The sequence below is a fragment of the Pristiophorus japonicus genome, chromosome 6 (assembly GCF_044704955.1).
Source record: "Pristiophorus japonicus isolate sPriJap1 chromosome 6, sPriJap1.hap1, whole genome shotgun sequence".
NCBI lineage: Eukaryota > Metazoa > Chordata > Chondrichthyes > Pristiophoridae > Pristiophorus > Pristiophorus japonicus.
Window position 1 is genome coordinate 237439440 of NC_091982.1, and position 16743 is coordinate 237456182.

The 16743-nt window shown below is 46.2% G+C and overlaps 1 protein-coding gene across 1 annotated transcript in view; it reads right to left on the reverse strand.

Moving 5' to 3' along the window:
• Positions 1 to 16483, reverse strand: part of LOC139265418 (succinate receptor 1-like) — a 40339-nt gene extending 23856 nt beyond the window's left edge. Inside the window, exon 1 of the mRNA XM_070882416.1 lies at positions 16411 to 16483. The gene's annotated coding sequence lies outside the window, so the exon portion shown is untranslated. The remainder of the gene's footprint in view (positions 1 to 16410) is intronic.
• Positions 16484 to 16743: the final 260 nt, after the last annotated feature.

The window sequence follows — 16743 nt, forward strand, 5'->3', positions numbered from 1 at the left end:
ATGGGCTTTAACCTTTGTGGCCAGTCTACCATGTGGGACCTTATCAAAAGCTTTGCTAAAGTCCTATACACTACATTGTACGCACTACCCTCATCTACCCTGGTCACCTCCTCAAAAAATTCAATCAGGTTAGTCAAACACAATCTTCCCTTAACAAATCCGTGCTGACTGTCCCTAATTAATCCTTGCCTTTCTAAATGTAGATTTATCCTGTCTTTCAGGATTTATTCCAATAATTTTCCCACCGCTGAGGTTAGGATGACAGGCCTGTAACTACTTGGCCTATCCCTTTCTCCCGATTTAAACAAGGGTACAACAGTAACAGTCCTCCAGTCCTCCAGCACCATGCCGAAATCCAAGGAGGACTGGAAAATGATGGTCAAGACTTCTGCTATTTCCTCTTTTACTTCGCTCAACAGCCTGGGATGCATTTCATCTGGAACTGCGGACTTATCTACTTTCAAAGCTGCTAAACCCCTTAATAACTCCTCTCTCACGATGTTTATTTCATCCAGAATTTCACACTCCTCCTCGATAGCAGTATCTGCATTGCCCCTTTCCTTTGTGAAAACAGATGCAAAGTATTCATTAAGAACCTGACCAACATCTTCTGCCTTCACACAAAGATTACCCCCATGGTCTCTAATTGGCCCTACCCTTTTTTTAATTATCCTCTTGCTCTTAATATATTTATAGGACATCTTTGGGTTTTCCTTAATTTTATTAGCCAAGAAATTTTCATGTTCTCTCTTAGCATTCCTAATATCCTTTTTAATTTTACCTCTGAACGCTTTATATTCCTCCAGAGATTCTACAGTATTTAGCCGTCGGTATATGACATACGCTTCCCTTTTTTTCTTTATCCTCCCCTGTAAGTCCCTAGACATCCAGGGGGCTCTCGAATTGTTATTCCCACCCTTTTTCTTTAAGGGCACATGTTTGGCCTGAGCCCTCCAGATCTCCTCCTTGAATACCTCCCACTGTTCCGACACTGATTTACACACAAGTAGCTATTTCCAGTCCACTGTGGCCAAATCACTCCTCAACTTAGCAAAGTTAGCTTTTCCCAAATTTGGGACTTTTATTCCTGGTCTATTCTTGTACTTATCCATAACTAACTTGAATCTGACTGAATTATGGTCAAAGAATTGATTAAAGAAACTATTACAGCGGTGAGGAGGGATGATATGTCAGAGGAATCATCAAGTGAGACCATATGGGTTGAATTGAAAAATAAAAAAGACCCCCAAACAGTGGGAGGGAGATAGAGGAGCAAATATGTAGGCAAATTTCTGTGAAGTCCAAAAACCATAGGGCAGTAATAGTAGGGGATTTTAACTATCCTAATATTGATTGGGACAAATTTAGTGTGAAGGGTATAGAGGGTATGGAATGATTAAAAAGCATTAAAGAGAACTTTTTTATTCAGTATGTGCTACCCAACTGCTTTCCCACTAATACCCCTTCTACCTGCCCAGCTTCATTCCCCAAAACTAAATCCAAAACCGGCCCCTCTCATGTTGGGCTTGTTACATACTGACTAAAAAAGTTCTCTTTAATGCATTTTAATAATTCCATACCCTCTATACCCTTCACACTATATTTGTCCCAATTAATATTAGGATAGTTGAAATCCCCTACTATTACTGCCCTATGGTTTTTGGACTTCACAGAAATGTGCCTTCGTATTTGCTCCTCTATCTCCCTCCCACTGTTTGGGGGTCTTTTTTACTTTTCAATTCAACACATATGGCCTCATTTGATGATCCCTCTGACATATCAACCCTCCTCACCACTGTAATAGTTTCTTTAATCAATACCGTGACCACCTCCCCCCGCCCCCAACCTGCTTTTACCCCACTCTCTGTCTTGTCTAGAAATCCTGTAACCAGGAATATTGAGCTGCCAAACCTGCCCCTCTTTCACCCATGTCTCTTTAATGGCTATAATATCAAACTTCTATGTATCTACCTGCGCTCTTAGCTTATCCACCTTATTCGCTATAATCCTTGCATTAAAGTATATACCATTTAGCACAGGAAGACCTCCTTGATTATTGTTTTCTAACCCTTGTTTCCTTTGCCTTACAGAGTCACTTTTTAAATTCTTGCTATCCAATTTTAGCTTTACTTCCTTCCCTATTGAATTTGTTCCCAGGTTCCCATCCCCCTGCCAAGCTAGTTTAAACTCTCCCAAACAGCACTAGCAAAACTCACTGCGAGGATATTGGTCCTGGCGCTGTTGAGGTGCCATCTCCCCCAGAAGCAGTCCCAATGCCTCAGGAATTTAAAGCCCACCCTCCTGGCACAAGAACTGTCAATGTTTGGAAAATTTAGAATGAGCCTTTGCACATGGCAGCATGAGGCAATGGGCGGACGAAGGGAGGGTTCTCCTCTTTACCAGGTTTCCCCCTTCGTGTCACTGCCAGTCATCGTTTAGTGGGTAGCATTCTTGCCCCTGAGTCAAAAGATTCAAGTTCCACTCCAGTGGCTTGAGCACAAAATCTAGGTTGAAACTCCAGTGCATTACTGAGGGATTGTTGCACTGTCAGAGGCACTGCCTTACATTAACCATGCTCTCTCAGATGGATGTAAAAGATCCCACAGCACTATTTCGAAGAAGAGCAGAGTTCTCCCTGAGGTCCTGGCCGATATTCATCTCTCAGTCAACATAGGGTTGGATTTTCCAATCCTTTACACTCCGGGTTTCGCTCCGGAGCAGTGTGAAAGGCAAGGTTCAGGTCTCCCCTGCCCCGGCGCAATTCTCGGGTCGGGTTTTGCAGCGGGCGCTCAGCAGCACCGCCAGAAAGAACTGCGCCGGATGTGCAAAGCCTCTCGTTGCAAAACCGGCAGTAGTTTGGCCACTTGCCCGATCCGTCCGCCCGGAAGTGCGCCCGCAATGACCGCCTGGGAAATCTGTGCGGTCCAGCCATGCTGGCGTGCAGAGGAAGCAAAGTACACCGAAGGTAAGTGCGAGTGTTTTTAGGTTCCAACCCCCCAACGCCCCCCCTCTTCACTCTCCACAGTGTAAAGCCGACCACGTGTTATAGAAACCACCTGATTTTTACTTCCATTGAATTTACTGCCCCTTTGCAGTATGGCCATAGTCCAGAACCACCTCCAAAGTTACTAAACTCCACTACCTCCCTGCAATTGCTGCAAAATGCAACTCCCCGTCTGCCCCCCACCCCCGCTCCTGCCTCCAACTATTGCTTCAATTTGCTTCGTGTTGCCTATCATCATTCTGAGTATTCTGGGCTTTAAAAAGGTAAGATGTGAAAATTAAATAAACATATAAGCCTGGAGTCTGCGCTCAGTCGCGCTGTTTTTTCTGGGGTGTAATTTTCCCAAGGTTGGCGTAACCGACGCAAATGATCGCGGAATTTTGCGTTCAGCGCAATTCAAGTTTCCTCCATCTTTTGTGCTAGTTTTAAAAATACCCCACTAGAATCAGCCCCCGCCCACAAAACAAGCCCCTGCCACAAAGCTGGCCACGCCCCTAGGGTGAATAAATCACCATTGGGAGTTTCCGCTAATTGCATGCGTTTGTGGGTGCAAGGACAGTAATCGGTACGTTCTGAAAGATTTTTAATATATTTTTTTAAATTTACTAATGAACTCATTATTGTACCCCAATCTAACTAGAAAATAGTTTTCAACATGTTTTTTTAAAGTCATCTTTAGCCATTTAAAATTGGATCACTCACAGGTGCTGGATTGACACTGTGATTTAAAATACTTATTTTTTTTTGATAAACCCATTTTCAGCTGTATTAATCAAACTTTTCCAAGTTACCACTCTTAACTATATCAAGCAATATTTTTGAAAGCAACATTTAAAAAAAGAAATGATGGTTTATAACATTGCCCCACTTGCTGGCTCATGGCAGATTTTGCATTCGACGATTTGCAGATGAGTTTGTGCAGGAACTTGGGGGAAAAAAAACACTTTTTAAAATGGCTGCAATTTGGGCGCCAGAATAGCCGATTGCGCCAAAAGCAAACACCCTGCCCCTTATTATTACTGACACTCCATGGTCTCGTCCCTCCCTATTTCTGTAATCTCCTCTAGCCCCACAACCCCCACCCCCGAGATATCTGCGCTCCTCCAATTTTGGCCTCTTGAGCATCCCTGATTTTAACCATCCACCATCGGTGGCCGTGCCTTCAGCTGCCTAGGCCCCAAGCTCTGGAACTCCCTCCCAAACCTCTCCGCCTCTATACCTCGCTTTCCTCCTTTAAGACGCTCCCTAAAACCTGCCTCTTTGCCCAAGCTTTTGGGTATTTGCCCTAATGTGTCTCAGTTTTAAATTTTGATTGATAATGCTCTTGTGAAGCACCTTGGGACGTTTTACTCTAAAGGTGCTATATAAATGCAAGTTATTGTTGTTAATGGTTTTGTGACAGAGTGACAGAGACTGTAACTCCAGTATTGGACTGTTCAGTCACCTGAGAACTCACTTTTAGAGTGGAAGCAAGTCTTCTTCAATTTCGAGGGATTGCCTATGATGATGCAAATAGTTTTCACTGAAAAATTAAGAGTTGGAAAATTCGATTCCCAAAACACTGGAAACAAACATTCCAGAATATTTTTAATAAAAAATACATTTGATTCATTGATGCAGATACTTGTCATTTGTGTTTGACTCATTAGATAATTGCCTGGGTGGAGAGCATTGCGAAAGATTGGGTGTGGTGTATCGCATGCCTGCCAAGAGGTACGGTAATGTAGTGGTATGTTATTAGACTAATAATCCTGAGGTCTGAACCAATAAGCCAGAGAACATGAGTTTAAATCCCACCATGGCAGTTTGAGAATATGAATTCAGTTACAAAAAATTACCTTGAAATAAATAGCTGGTATCAGTACAAGTGACTGCCGTCCTTACCCAGTCTGGGCCTATATGTGACTCGAGTCGCACACCAACTTGGTTGATCCTTAGCTGCCCTCTGAAGTGGCTGAGCGAGCCAATCAGTTGTATGAGGGTGACCAGGGATGGACAATAAATGCCGGCCTTACCAATGATGCCCACATCCTAAGAGTGAATTTAAAAAAAACATACCTGTAATAAAACCTGCCCAATTTTCCATTCATTATAGTGCGCTCACGTAATCCCATGGGCGATGGACTATATTACCTCATCATCATAGGCGGTACCTCGAACGAGGATGAATTGCTTCCACACCAAAAGGGATGAGTTCACAGATGTTTCAATGAAGGGCCCGCTGTTCCAGTCCTGAACTCCAACTGAGGGGGTGGAAGATTCCTGTGCGTGGATTTTTTTAACGTGTGATGACTGTTGCACAGCAGACACCACACGGGCTTGACAGAGCTAGGTCTTGGTCCAGTGGCAAGGGTTAACCAGGACGACTGGAGACCAGCTCTGCCGCACAGACCTAGTGAGCACACATAACGCAGTGTGGGCTGGCCTGTGCTGCCTTTAATACCTAATCATCTGTCGAAACACTATTTATTTACTTTGCTTAAGTTCCCACTGATGATTCAATGAGCAACTGCACAATGCAAAATGGCTGGGGCCAAACACATCAGGCAGTCTCTAAGTTTGAATCCCAGGTCTGAAACAATTATAACATGGTATTCTTTGTACAAGTATTTATGATTTTGCTGTAAATAGTGAAAAGTCTAATCCACAGGTGTCCTTATTGACTGTTGTCACGGTATCACCGAGAATGAAGTGAACTTATTTGAAATGTGGGACTCCCAGTGAGACTGGAATTTCCCTGGTCTACAAGATAATGTTGTCATTTTGCAATTACATGATAGTTGATTACGACTTGTTTTTCATGCCAAGTGCTGGGAAAAGACACCTAGATAAATATTCAGTGAATCACAGATCTGATTTCATTGACCACAATATCATCAGAGACGCACCCTAGATACCATGAGACAATGAGTATAAACATGCACAATTTGTGTTTTCCACATGAGCACACATGATACGACTGATTTAAAGGTGTTGCACAAGATGATGGTGATGCTTGTGGATACTAGGGCCTTTTAAACATCATACACCGGTTGCCAGTTCTGATAAACAGCAACTTGGCTTGCTGCTGGCACAATGGAGATTAGCATCTTAACAAGCCAAAAGTAAGATAACTAACAAGAGAGCAGGAAGGCATTAGTCTAGCTATATTGATTGGAAAAATCGACAACTATGACAGAAAAGCTTAAGGAGGACCCGCAATGAGGATCACTAGATTTGCTTGAGGACAGCCTAACCCACGACCTCTACCACCTAGAAGGTCAAGGGCAGCAGGCACATGGGAACACCATCACTTGCAAGTTCCCCTCCAAATCTCACACCATCCTAGAAATAAATCGCCGTTCCTTCATTGTCGCTGCGTCCAAATCCTGGAACTCCCTCCCCAACAGCACTGTGGGAGCACCTTCACCACACGGATTGCAGCCGTTCAAGAAGGTGGCCCATCACCACCTTCTCATCAGTGGTCCCAGTATTGATCCTTATGGAACACCATTTCTCACCATTTGCCACTCTGAGGGCTCAATTTTGGCCCACCCCTTTTTTCGGCGCGCTTACCGGAGATGCGGCGCTTTTCTCCGTTGATAAATGCGCCGAAAATATCGCTCCTCACTTTGACCACTGTCTGGTCTCTCCTCGGTCATCACGCAGCGTGGCCAGTCAAGTCGGGGGCGGAGCCAGCGTCCTGCGTTGAAAACAGTGCTGGGACGTCTGCACATGCGCATTGGAGTCGGGTCGCGATGTCTGCGCATGCGCAGTAGCGCCGAGATTTGGCAATTGGCCATTTTTAAAAGGAATCATAGCTGCTTGTGTTTTGCCCTTGCTGCAGCCTGTTGCAGCTTGTCCAGTGAGTTTGCTCCTTGCAGCCTGTGTGTGCCTTCCCGGACTGAGTTTTCGGATGAAGGTGGGACTAAGTTCTATTTTTTATTTCTTCTTGAATGCTTATTATTTTTTGTGCTTTGTTTCGTGCTTTACAAGTCTTGGTGCAAGGTCCTCTCCGCTTCCCTTCCCGTCCCTATCCCAGGCCGAATGGCCTCCGATGTACCTACCTGCGCTGATTTCTTAACTCTCTGCAAGGGTTATCTGAAGTGGCCACATACGCTGGCCTAAGTAGATTTGGAGTAACTATTAGCTGGCCATAGTGGCCTAAATGGACAAAATTGGCGTAGGTGGCTGGTAACGCCCCCTTTTGAGAGAAAAAAACAAAACGAAAAAAAGCGTAACTAACTCACGTACACTGGCGCAAATTGAATGTGCAAAATGGGGATTTTTAAGATACTCCAGAAAAATCAAGTTGCTCCAAAAAAACGGAGCAACTCCTTGCCAAAATTGAGCCCATAGTAAGTATCTTTAATCCCTTCTCTCTGTTTTATAGCCAGGTAGTTGCGGAGTTGAAGTTATAGAGGATTACACAGGATATGCGGCACAGAAGCGGGCCATTCAGCCCAACCAGCCAAAGCTGTGTTTATGCTCCACTCGAGCCACCTCCTGTCTCTCCTCATCTAAATCTATCAGCATAACCCTCCATGCCCTTCTCTCTCATGTGTTTGTCGATGTTGGAGTGGTGGAGCTGGGTGCCATCAACATGCGATGATGTTATTAGCATGTAGGCGAGAAACAGTGAAGAAGTCAAGGATGAAACTGTAGAGCACCTCCAGTGTCGAGCCAGCGGAGAAGACATAGTAGGAGATGTATTGGAAGGTTAGAGTGTAACCAATCCAGGGTGGCCCCACGGTGAACTATGGAGGAGAGACAGTAGAGAAGGATGTAACTGTCGATGTTATCGAATGCTCTAATGAGGTCAAAGTGGATGTTAACATTCACAGCATGGTATCAATGCTATGAAAAGGTCAGACTCAACAGAACGGATGCAAACACATTTGAAGTTACAGCAAGTTTTGAGTTGATGAGGATGCCGCAGTTGAAGATGGGATGGGGTGAGGCTGATGGAATTGATGGGTGGGGAACAGTTTCTGTGGAAAGGAAGCTGTTGACACAGTCATTTAGCATTTGGCCCAGGAAAGGTAGCTTGGTGTCTCTGCAGGAGGGTATGAAGAGTACCAGACGTGAATTTTGTGGGGAAGTGAGCCTGATGAGGCAAGATGGAGGAAAGCTACAACTGAAGTTGGGGCTGGGAGACTGAGGACAGTTCTGAAGGAGGAGGCTGAGGAAAGCCAAAGGCTAGTCTCAATTTTCAAAACGGACAAGTCCCCGAGCTTCGCGCACTTGGCATCGGGGAGGGCGTAGCATAGGAGGGCACCGGAGGAGGTGGCTGGTCATTCAGAAGAGCAAATTGGTCCTTCTCTTCCAGTTTGGGGACAGTGAATGTACGAACTCCTCTTAAGTAATAACCTTACCTTTACTTTACAATTACAATTCATCAAACCATTAAAAAGATGCAGTTGCCATAGTGAAGTATGTATTTTTAATGACTGACATCCCCATCATTAAGAGGTAACAAGTGCCCTCTTCTTAAAGTGGGACAACCAATAAACAGTAAATTATGCAAATTTTAAATGAAACTTCTACAATCAGGTTAAATTTAATCCCGGGGAGGGTGACAAAGCTCTCCATCCCTCCGGTGCCCACCGGTCACGGAAAGCATCATGCGTGCAAGTGGACACCGCGCGCTCCCTCTCCAGGAACGCCCGGATGCGAACATAGCCGCGGAAGAGAGGCAGGCGCTCGGGCCGGACGACCCACTCGGCCACGCGGTGCCGGGGCCTATGAATGGCCACCTTTCCAGGCCCAGGAGCAGCACTTGAACTGGAAAACAAGGAAATGTAACGAACGGAACTGCCGTCAGCACCCAAATAATTGTGTATGGGATTGCTGACCGCAGCTAAAGGTAGTGAAATGCCTTTGAATGTACTGTACAGATTTTTTTATGAATAAAGTATATTTTGAAATTTAAAAAAAAGACCCATCAAGGAGGTCCTCCGACTTGCCCGCTCAGCTCTGCACCGGGAAGCCAAAGATCAGGAGCATGGGACTGACGTGCAGAAGTGTGTTGCACTGTTGTCATAGTGAAGTGCGTTGCACTGTTGCCGTGGTGGTGTGTCGTGCACTGTTGCCATGGTGAAGTGAGCACTGTGTTGCCATGGTTGACAACTGCAACATGGTGGGCGACGCAGTGACATCACTGCGTCAATGGTCACATCTGCCACTAGAATCACAGGTTCAATAAAAACTGGAAATAAAAAACAGAAACAGCATTGCACAAACTTGTATTGCAACAGGTTCTACTAACTGAGCCTCTGGCACCCTTCCCAATACATAGAAACATAGAAACATAGAAAATAGGTGCAGGAGTAGGCCATTCAGCCCATCGAGCCTGCACCGCCATTCAATGAGTTCTTGGCTGAACATGCAACTTCAGTACCCCATTCCTGCTTTCTCGCCATACCCTTTGATCCCCCTAGTAGTAAGGACTACATCTAACTCCTTTTTGAATATATTTAGTGAATTGGCCTCAACAACTTTCTGTGGTAGAGAATTCCACAGCTTCACCACTCTCTGGGTGAAGAAGTTTCTTCTTATCTCGGTCCTAAATGGCTTACCCCTTATCCTTAGACTGTGACCCCTGGTCTGGACTTACCCCAACATTGGGAACATTCTTCCTGCATCTAATCTGTCAAAACCCGCCAGAATTTTAAACGTTTCTATGAGATCCCCTCTCATTCTTCTGAACTCCAGTGAATACAAGCCCAGTTGATGCAGTCTTTCTTGATATGTCAGTCCCGCCATCCCGGGAATCAAGCTGGTGAATCTTCGCTGCACTCCCTCAATAGTAAGAATGTCCTTCCTCAAGTTAGGAGACCAAAACTGTGCACAATACTCTAGGTGTGGCCTCACCAAGGCCCTGTACAACTGTACAAACACCTCCCTGCCCCTGTACTCAAATCCCCTTGCTATGAAGGCCAACATGCCATTTGCTTTCTTAACCGCCTGCTGTACTTGCATGCCAACCTTCAATGACTGATGTACCATGACACTTCCCCTTTTCCTAATCTGTCACCATTCAGATAATAGTCTGTCTCTCTGTTTTTACCACCAAAGTGGATAACCTCACATTTATCCACATTATACTTTATCTGCCATGCATTTGCCCACTCACCTAACCTATCCAAGTCACCCTGCAGCCTCATAGCATCCTCCTCGCAGCTCACACTGCCACCCAACTTAGTGTCATCCGCAAATTTGGAGATACTACATTTAATCCCCTCGTCTAAATAATTAATGTACAATGTAAACAGCAGGAGCCCCAGCACAGAACCTTGCTGTACCCCACTAGTCACTGCCTGCCATTCTGAAAAGTACCCATTTACTCATACTCTTTGCTTCCTGTCTGACAACCAGTTCTCAATCCATGTCAGCACACTACCCCCAATCCCATGTGCTTTAACTTTGCACATTAATCTCTTGTGTGGAACCTTGTTGAAAGCCTTCTGAAAGTCCAAATATACCACATCAACTGGTTCTCCCTTGTCCACTCTACTGGAAACATCCTCATAAAATTCCAGAAGATTTGTCAAGCATGATTTCCCTTTCACAAATTCATGCTGACTTGGACCTATCATGTCACCTCTTTCCAAATGCGCTGCTATGACATCCTTAATAATTGATTCCATCATTTTACCCACTACTGATGTCAGGCTGACCGGTCTATAATTCCCTGTTTTCTCTCTCCCTCCTTTTTTAAAAAGTGGGGTTACATTGGCTACCCTCCACGTGATAGGAACTGATCCAGAGTCTATGGAATGTTGGAAAATGACTATCAATGCATTCGCTATTTCCAAGGCCACCTCCTTAAGTACTCTGGGATGCAGTCCATCAGGCCCTGGGGATTTATCGGCCGTCAATCCCATCAATTTCCCCAACACAATTTCCCGACTAATAATGATTTCCCTCAGTTCCTCCTTCTTACGAGACCCTCTGACCCCTTTTATATCCGGAAGGTTGTTTGTATCCTCCTTAGTGAATACCGAACCAAAGTACTTGGTCTGCCATTTCTTTGTTCCCCGTTATGACTTCCCCTGATTCTGACTGCAGGGGACCTACGTTTGTCTTTACTAATCTTTTTCTCTTTACATATCGATAGAAACTTTTGTCGTCAGTCTTAATGTTCCCTGCAAGCTTCCTCTCGTGTTCTATTTTCCCTGCCCTAATCAAACCCTTTGTCCTCCTCTGCTGTGTTCTAAATTTCTCCCAGTGCCCAGGTTCACTGCTATTTCTGGCCAATATGTATGCCACTTCCTTGGCTTTAATACTATCCCTGATTTCCCTTGATAGCCACGGTTGAGCCACCTTCCCTTTTTTATTTTTACGCCAAACTGGGATGTACAATTGTTGTAGTTCATCCATGCGGTCTCTAAATGTCTGCCATTGCCCATCCACAGTCAACCCCTTAAGTTTCATCCACCAATCTATCCGAGCCAATTCACGCCTCATACCTTCAAAGTTACCCTTCTTTAAGTTCTGGACCATGATCTCTGAATTAACTTTTTCATTCTCCATCCTAATGTAGAATTCCACCATATTTATGGTCATTCTTCCCCAAGGGGCCTCGCACAATGAGATTGCTAATTAATCCTCTCTCATTACACAACACCCAGTCTAAGATGGCCTCCCCCCTAGTTGGTTCCTCAACATATTGGTCTAGAAAACCATCCCTTATGCAGTCCAGGAAATCCTCCTCTACCGTATTGCTTCCAGTTTGGTTAGCCCAATCTATATGCATATTAAAGTCACCCATGATAACTGCTGCACCTTTATTGCATGCACCCCTAATTTCCTGTTTGATGCCCTCCCCAACATCACTATGACTGTTTGGAGGTCTGTAACACAACTCCCACTAACGTGTTTTGCCCTTTGGTGTTCTGCAGCGTGACCCATATAGATTCCACATCATCCAAGCTAATGTCCTTCCTAACTATTGCATTAATCTCCTCTTTAACTAGCAATGCTACCCCACCTCCTTTTCCTATTATTCTATCCTTCCTGAATGTTGAATACCCATGGATGTTGAGTTCCCAGCCCTGATCATCCTGGAGCCACGTCTCTGTAATCCCAATCACATCATATCCGTTAACATCTATTTGCACAGTTAATTCATCCACCTTATTACGGATACTCCTTGCATGAAGACACAAAGCCTTCAGGCTTGTTTTTTTAACACCCTTTGTCCTTTTAGAATTATGATGTAGTGTGGCCCTTTTTGTTTCTTGCCTTTGTTTACTCGGCCTTCCACTATTGCTTTTTACCTTTCTATCATCTGTTTCTGACTCCATATTACTTCGCCCTATCTCGCTGCATAGGTTCCCATCCCCTTGCCATATTAGTTTAAACACTCCCGAACTGCATTCGCAAATGTTACCCCTAGGACATCAGTTCCAGTGCTGCCCAAGTGCAGACCGTCCCTTTTGTACAGGTCCCACTTCCCCCAGAACTGCTTCCAATGTCCCAGGAATTTGAATCCCTCCCTCTTGCACCACTGCTCAAGCCACGTATTTATCCTAACTATCCTGCTCCCTCTACTCTGATTAGCACGTGGCACTGGTAGCAATCTAGAGATTACTACCTTTGAGGTCCTACTTTTTAATTTAACTCCTAGCTTCCTAAATTCAGCTTGTCGGACCTCTTCCCGCTTCTTACCTATATCGTTGGTACCTACATGTACCACGACAACTGGTTGTTAACCCTCCCTCTCCAGAATGCTCTGCAGCCACTATGAGACATCCTTGCACCAGTGAGGCAACATACCATCCTGGAGTCTCGGTTGCGGCCGCAGAAACTCCTAACTATTCCCCTTACAATAGAGTCCCCTATCACTATAGCTCTCCCACTCTTTTTCCCACCCTTCTGTGCAGCAGAGCCAGCCATGGTGCCATGAACTTGGCTGCTGCTGCCCTCCCCTGATGAGTCATCCTCCTCAACAGTACTCAAAGCGGTGTATCTGTTTTGCAGGGGGATGACCGCAGGGGACCCTTGCACTACCTTCCTTGCACTGCTCTTCTTGCTGGTCTTACATTTCCTAGCTGGCTGTGGACCCTTCACCTGTGGTAAGACCAACTTGCTACACGTGCTACTCACGTCATTCTCAGCATCGTGGATGCACCAGAGTAAATCCACCCTCAGCTCCAATTCCGCAACGCGGTCTGTCAGGAGCTGGAGGCGGATACACTTCCCGCACACGTAGTCGTCAGGGACACTGGAAGTTTCCCTGAGTTCCCACATGGTACAGGAGGAGCATATCACGTGACCGAGCTCTCCTGTCATGACTTAACCCTTCGATTAACTTAAATTGACAACAACAATGCTAAAGTTGACTCACTGTTATCGAAGAGAAAAAAGAAAAACTACTCACGAATCACCAGCCAATCACTTACCCCCTTGGCTGTGACGTCACCTCTCTGTTTCTTTCTACTTCTTTTTTGCCTTCTCCCTGTAGCTGCACAAGCTGAGCCTTTATAGGCCTCTCGCCGACCCCGGACTCATGCCTCTCCACGCACCTCCGACGCTGCTCCACGCACCTCTGACCCTTTGCCCCTTTCACTGAGCCGGCTTTCTTCCCCTCGGCCTTTGCTCTTCCTTTGTACAGCCCTCCATTATCTCAGTCACGCAGCTATTCTCCAAGTGTGAGCACGGCCAGAGAACAGTGGCGGGCTCTGTTATGATGGTAATCGCCCAACACCGTCTTCACCTGGCATTCACACAGTGAGCAGCTTCTAAAAACTGCTTTTCAGCAGCAGACGGCCACCTCCCATTTAAATTTCACCCGCGGTAGCGGCCGCCAACCCGGTACGCGTCCGCTGAAGTTGTCGCTGTTAGCGCCCGGCACTGCTTCAGGGGCCGAAACCCAATTTTGGTGCTGGGGCGATGTCATGGTGATGACATCACGCTCTCCAGTTGCAGGAGATCGGGGCGCAACGCCGTAGCGCCGCCACCAAACTCCCGGCGGAATTTAGCGGGCGTCGTTAGCGACGCCGCGCCCGTTCGCAAAGTCATTCGCGCCGCGTTAGCGCTCCCTGGAGACACTAACAGATGCACTGACACTAACACTGGCAGCCCGGCTCAACCCGGGGGCATATTTTTCGTGCCGAAATACCAGTCGTCCGACAAAACAAAACATGGCGGTAGCGGCAGTGCGCCCTCCCCGTTAACAGAAGCCGCCCCGCCGTTGCAGAAGGCCACAGCCTCACTGGACCACCGGGAAAAAGGTTGTTCTGACACCGCCGGGCGGGCCAAAGATTTTCCGAGGGGAATGTCGCCGTTGGGGGGGGTTCGATCGGTGGTTTACACGGTGATGATCGGCAGCAGCGGAGCGGTAAGGAGGGGATCGGGGTGCTGCCGGAAAAACTCAGGAGGGTAATTGGGCTTTGAGTGGCCATTCCACCAAAGGTCGGCGGCCATGCCACTCCACAGCGTGGCTGCCGATTTGTGGTGGTAACAGGCCATAAAGGAAGGGGCAATTTCAGCCCCACTACCTTTAATCCCTACTTTCTGTTTTGTAGGCGGGTAGTTGTGGAATTGAAGTTGATTTTAGAGTGGTAGAGCTGGGTGTCGTCAGCATATTATGACATTATCAAGAGGTAGCTTGTAGGCGAGAATAGGAAGACATCAAGGATAAAACTGTAGGACACCTCCAAGGTCACTGTGTCGAGCCAGAGGAGAAGACATAGTCGGAGTTCTGACAAAGGATCATCAGCCTGAAACATTAACTCTTGTTTCTCTCTGCACAGATGCTGCCTGACCTGCTGAGTGTTTCCTCGCATTTTCTGTTTTTACTTCAGATTTGCAGCATCCGTAGTATTTTGCTTTTTTTTGTGTTCGTGTTTAATTCACTGCCACCTCTCTTCCAGGAATGCCCACCTTGGTGGTGAAATTTGATCCACTGTTGCCATAGTGAAGTGTGTTGCACTGTTGCCATGGTGAAGTGAGCACTCTGTGCAATGGTTGACAACTGCAACATGGTGGGTGACGCAGTGACATCATTGCGGCAATGGTCACATCTGCCACTAGAATCATAGGTTCAATAAAAAAAGGAAACAGCATTGCAAAAGCGTGTATTGCAACAGGTTCCACTAACAGAGCCTCTGCAACCTTCCCAGTACAGTGACTTTGCCCCTTTCACTGACCCAGCTTTCTTCCCCTCGCTCTTTGCTCTTCCTTTGTACAGCTCTCCATTATCTCAGCCACGCAGCTATTCTCCAAGTGTGAGCACGGCCAGAGAGCGGTGGCAGGCTCTGTTACAGTGGTAATCGCCCAACACCATCTTCACCTGGCTTTCACACAGTGACCAGCTTTTAAGAACCGCAGTCAATTTCCAAACCCTCTGCTTCCCTACTCCCAGGAAACTTGGACCGATCGCTCCGACAGCCATCCTTTGTTAACGTGCGTAGACCCGCGAGCGAGCCTAGGACCATCCTGCTCTGCCTCACTCAACACCGCAACACATGCCCAACCATTTCACTGCCATTTTTTTTCTCCTCCTTCATGCTTTCAATAATCACAATTGTGCTGAAGGAGCTGATAGGCTAGCTGCAGTCTTGGTTCATTGGCCTGCGCAGCTTTATGATTAGTCGCAAGGAGGTGTGCCTGACAACTCCCTTGGGGATGGTTGGTCTTCCGTTTGTCTCTCACCGCCTCACAACAGCAACACTGAGATCAAAATGACGGCCACAGACTGAGATGCAACCATGCGAGGTCACCTCGTTGCCTAGTATACGGGTGACATGGGGAGGTAATTTTCACCTTCATCACTTGGTGGTAAACTGATGGAACATATCACACGTCATAATAGAACGTGTTTCATTTCTACTGAAATCCGGCCAGTTTATACACCCAAATGGCGAATATGAACATTCATCCATGGCTCAGTGGGTTGCACTCTCGTCTCTTGTAGGCCAAAGATTGTGGGTTCCGATCCCTCTCCAGTGACTCGAGCACAAAATCCAGGCTGATACTGCCAGTGAAGTCAGCCTGGTGGGTGTGAAACGCTCCCATGCTATTTCGATAAAGAGCAAGGTAGTTCTGGCCAATACTAATCCCTCAACCAACATCATCAAAAAACAGATTATCTGGTCATTATCTCATTACTATTTGCAGGAGCTTGCTGTGCGCAAGTTGGTTGCCGCGTTTCCCTACATTACAACAGCAACTACACTAAAGAAAATGAATGCCAATCACATTGGGGCATCCTGAGGTCATGAAAGGTGAAAGTGCTTCCATTATTTATACCAAACTGGTGTCAAAGTTCATGCTGTTAAAATAGCAGAAACATGGAAAAATTGCGCTATTGCTTTACAGCAGAATTATCATTTCATTGTCTACTTTCTACTCTTTCAGCACTTTAAAGTCAGTAAACCACAATGGAAAAAAAAACACACACGCAGCCAAGAATTACTTACCGCACTGGAACAGATCCTTGAAAGAGCAGGCAGGTTACTCCAGGGTCACTATGGATCAGACCCTGTTGCAGTCCTGTTGTGTTTGAGTGAAGTCTCCACAGTGTATGTGAACAAGAGAGGAAGTGATAGGGCCAGGAAAGAGGAAATGGATGTGATGTGCCTGACGAGTGCTCCATTGGTAGTCTTTGCGCGCTGTCATTTAGGAACTGATAATGCATTCTTGTACCATGATTCCATGACCACTGCTTTCTCGGTGAGGCATGTATCTGACGTGCAGAGAACAGCCCTCACAATGGGACCAAATTTAGCCAGTACAGGTTTCTGGCGCACTCA